Here is a 5,080-nt window from a genome sequence, read left to right as displayed (position 1 = left end):
AAAGCACACCGATGGCCCTTCTCTTTGAGGGGGGGATGCGCCCCCCGGTTCCATTATCCCATTATTCAAAGGTATTTCTCGATCCCGTTTCACAATAAAGTTGTTTACACATTACAAAGTGTTTGTAAAAATCTTTTATGGAGTAATGCCCTAAACTCGCTCTGGCTACATTATACAACTCAATCCTCTGAGGTGAAAATAAGTATTTGTGCCGTTCAATTCATCACTATGTTTACATCCATCTATGAACTTCTCCAGGCCCCAAACACCACGCATGTAATACGGACCAATAAAAGACACACCAATAAGGACGCATCATAGGTGTCAACATTTATTAACCACAAAAAACTAAACTGACACTTCAAGATGCCTCGCAAATGGTATCCCTGTTTCTCCATAGAGCTCTGCGTCTTAAAAGTAGTGCACTATATAGGAAATAGGTCCATAGGGCTCTGGTCTAAATAGTTGGCACTATATTAGGAATAGGGTTCCATTAGCTCTGTCTAAAAGTAGTGGCACTATAAAGGGAATAGGGGCCATTTGGACGCCTCCTCTGTCAGAGACAGTATTCTGCCCAGCAGCAGGACAGTGGAGTTAAGTGAGACAGGTTTAATTAATAAGGAGTCAGTTGTAATATCTCCCAGGAGTTATTATCCTCAACTGGTAAGTCCAATTTAATTATTAGAGCCTCCTTGTTACTGGCAGAATGGTTGTAACACAAACTTTAATTAAAAAACGGGAAAAGCTTGAATTACTAGAAGCTAGCCTGGACTAGAGTTAGAATTAGCAACTCAATACGTACAAATGAGAGCATTATTTTAAGAAACATGCTGGAAAGGAGTTTATGATAATTCAACAGGGTTCACAGTAGCAGACCTTCTTCCACTTGCTGTTGCCATATTCATGAAACACACTATGCAAATGTTATGTAGAGTTAGTAATTGCCTTGTTAAATTTATTCAGATTTATTGAGTTAATCTTGTAAAAAGTCCCAGGTTTAATGTCTCTATTACGTTGAAAGGCATCATGAGATTGGCTGAGGTTTGCAACATGTAGATCAGGATTAGTGAGGTTTGATGAAGACGGTTTTAACAGTTGTAGATCAGATTAGTGAGGTTTCAAACATGCTAAGAATTCAGATTAGTGAGGTTCAACATGTAGATCAGATTAGTGAGATTGGATGAAGAGGTTTTACATTGTAGATCAGATAGTGAGGTTTGATGAAGAGGTTTAACATGTTAGATCAGGATTAGTGAGTTTCAACATGTTAGATCAGGCATTAGTGAGGTTTCAACATGGTAGATCAGGATTAGTTGAGGTTTGATGAAGAGGTTTTAACATGTAGATCCAGGATTAGTGCAGGTTTTAACATGTAGATCCAGGATTAGTGAGTTTTAACTTGTAGATCAGGATTAGTGAGGTTTCAACATGTTAGATCAGGATTAGTTGGCAGTTTAACTTGTCTAGATCAGGATTAGTGAGGTTTTAACTTGTAGATCATGATTTGTGAGTTTCAACATTGTAGATCAGGATTAGTGAGGTTTCAACATGTAGATCAGGATTATGAGGTTTGATGAAGAGGTTTTAACAAAGTAGATCAGGATTAGTGGAGGTTTTAACATGTAGATCAGGATTAGTGAGGTTTTAACTTGTAGATCAGGATAGTGAGGTTCAACTGTAGATCAGATTAGTGAGCGGTTTTAACTTGAGATCAGGATTAGTGAGGTTTTAAACTGTAGATCAGATTTAGTGAGTTTCAACAGTAGATCAGATTAGTGAGGTTGGGATGAAGAGGTTTTAACATTGTAGATCAGGGATTAGTGAGTTTTCAACATGTTAGTAATCAGGATTAGTGAGGTTGATGAAAGAGTTTAAATGTAACCAGGATTAGTGCAGCGTTCAACAGTACACTCAGGATTAGTTGGAGGTTTCAACATGTAGATCAGGATTAGTGAGGTTGGATGGAAGAGGTTTTTAACATGTTAGATCAGGATAGTGAGGTTTTGGATGAATAGGTTTCAACAGTAAGATCAGGTTAGTAAGGTTTGATGAAGAGGTTTCAGAACAATGTAGATCAGGATTAGTGAGGTTGGATGACGAGGTTTTCAAATCAAATCAAAAATCAAATTGATTTATATTAGCCCTTCTTACATCCAGGCTGATAATCTCAAAGTGCTGTACAGAAAACCCAGCCTAAAACCCCAAACAGAAGCAATGCAGATGTAGAACACGTGGCCTAGGAAAAAACTCCCTAGAAAGGTCAAAAACCTAGAAGAAACCTAGAGAGGAACCAGGCTATGATGGGTGGCCAGTCCTCTTCTGGCTTGTGCCGGTGGAGATTATAACAGAAACATGGCCAAAATGTTCAAAGGTTTCATAAATGACCAGCATGGTTCAAATAATAATAATCACAGTAGTTGTCGAGGGGGGCAGCATCAGCACCTCAGGAGTAAATGTCAGTTTGGGCTTTACAACGCCGATCATTAAGCAGTATCTCTACCCTCCTGCGGTCTCTAGAGAGTTGAAAACAGCATGTCTGGACCAGCGCTAGCACGTCCGAGTGAACAGGTCAGGGTTCCATAGCTGCAGGGCAGAAACAGTTTTAACATGTAGAATCAGATTAGTTGAGGTTTCAACATGTAGATCAGGATTAGGAGTCAACATGTTAGATTCAGATTAGTGAGGTTTAACATGTTAGATCAGGATTTGTTGAGGTTTGATGAAGAGTTTTAACATTTAGATCAGGATTAGTGAGGTTTTTAACATGTAGATCAGGATTAGTGAGGTTTTAACTTGTAGCATCAGGATTAGTGAGGTTTTCAAACATGTAGATCAGGATTAGTGAGGTTTTAACTTGTTAGATCAGATTAGTGAAGGTTTTAACTTGCTAGCTCAGGATTTAGTGAGGTCAAACATGTAGATCAGGATTAGTGAGTTGGATGAAAGGTTTAACATGTAGAATCAGGATTAGTGAGGTTGGATGAAGAGTTAACATGTAGATCAGGATTAGTTGAGTTTTCAACATGTAGATTCAGGCATTAAGTGAGTTTATCAAACATGTAGATCAGATTAGTTGAGGTTTGATGAAGCAGGTTTTAACATGTAGATCAGGATTAGTAAGGTTTCAACATTGTAGATCAGGATTAGTGGTGAGGTTTCAACATGTAGATCAGGATTAGTGACGTTTAACATGTAGATCAGATTAGTGAGGTGGATGAAGAGGTTTAACATGGTTAGATCAGGATTAGTGAGGTTTGATGAAGAGGTTTCCAACATGTAAGATCAGGATTAGGTAAGGTTTGATGAAGAGGTTTCAACATGTAGATTCAGGATTAGTGAGGGTTGGATGACTGAGGTTTTTCCAAATCAAATCAAATCAAATGTATTTAATAGCCTTCTTACATTTCAGCTGATATTCTCAAATGCTGTTACAGAAACCCAGCCTAAAACCCCAAACAGCAAAGCCAATGCAGATTAGAAGCACAGTGGCTAGGGAAAAAACTCCTAGAAAGTCAAAACCCTAGGAAGAAAACCTAGAGAGGAACCAGGCTATGAGGGGTGCCAGTCCTCTTCTGGATGTGCCGGTGAGATTATAACAGAAACGTGGCCAAGATGTTTCAAATGTTCAAAGGTGAACCAGCCGGGGTCAAATAATAAATAATCCACAGTGGATGTCGAGGCTGCAACAAGGTCAGCAACTCAGGAGTAAATGTCAGTTGGCTTTTCATAGCCGATCATTTCAGAGTATCTCTACCATTCCTCCCTGTCTTAGAGAGTGGAAACAGCAGGTTCTGGCGACAGGTAGCACGGTTCCGCGTGGAACAGGTCAGGGTTCCATTACCACAGGCCAGAACAGTTTTAACATGTAGCGATCAGGATTAGTTGAGGTTATCAACATGTTAGATCAGGATTAGTGAGGTTTCAACATGTAGATTCAGGAATTAGTGAGGTTTTAACATGTTAGATCAGGATTAGTGAGGGTTGATGAAGAGGTTTTAACATGTTAGATCAGATTAGTGAGTTTTTAACATGTCTATCCCAGGATTAGTGAGGTTGATGAAGAGGTTTCAACATGTAGATCAGGATTAGTGAGGTTTAACATTGTAGCATCAGATTATAGGTGGATGAAGAAGGTTATCCAACATGTAATCAGGATAGATAGGTTTAACATTTGTAGATCAGGATTGTGAGGTTCAACATGAGGGCTATATACCAGCGGGGACCAGGTTAATAATGAGCTTATTATTACAGGGGACAGACGTTGGTAATGAGGCTATATACAGGGGCGGGGTAGGTAACCGCTCAATGTCTGGGGCTACAGGTTATGTAACGATGGGCTATTAAACATGGTGTACCGGTACATGTCAATGTGTGGGGACACCAGTTAGCAATGAGACTATATACAGGGGGGGTACCGGTACAGATCCAATGTGCGGTGGTACAGGTTTAGTAATGAGGCTATATACCAGGGTTACAGGTTAGTAACGAGCTATATTACAGGGTTACCGGTACTGAGTCAATGTGCGGGGTACAGGTTAGTCGAGGTAATTGAGCGATAAAATTTACATATGGGTAGGTAAAGTGACTATTGCAGAGATAATAAAACAAGTGAGTAGCCAGCAGCATAATAAAAAAAGGGAGGGGTGTGTCAATGCAAATTGTTCGGTAAGCCATTTGATTAGCTTTTCAGCAGTCTTATGTCTTGGGGGAAGAAGCTGTTAAGAAGCCTTTTGGACCTAGATTTGGCACTGCGGTATCGCTTGCCATGCAATAGCAGAGAGAACAGTCTATGACTAGGGTGGCTGGAGTCATTGGCAATTTTTAGGTCCTTCCTCTGACACCGCCTGGTATAGAGGTCCAGGATGGCAGGAAGCTTGGCCCCAGTGATGTACTGGGCTGCACGCACTACCCTCTGTAGCACCTTGCGGTCGGAGGCCAAGCAGTTGCCATACCAAGCGGTAATGCAACCAGTCAAGATACTCTCGATGGTGCAGCTGTATAACTTTTTGAGGATCTGAGGACCCATGCCAAATATTTTCAGTCTCCTGAGTTGGAATAGGTGTTGTCGTGCCCTCTACAT

Source organism: Salvelinus sp. IW2-2015, unplaced genomic scaffold (genome assembly GCF_002910315.2).
Source record: "Salvelinus sp. IW2-2015 unplaced genomic scaffold, ASM291031v2 Un_scaffold1826, whole genome shotgun sequence".
NCBI lineage: Eukaryota > Metazoa > Chordata > Actinopteri > Salmoniformes > Salmonidae > Salvelinus > Salvelinus sp. IW2-2015.
Note: the sequence above shows the minus strand (reverse complement) of the source record.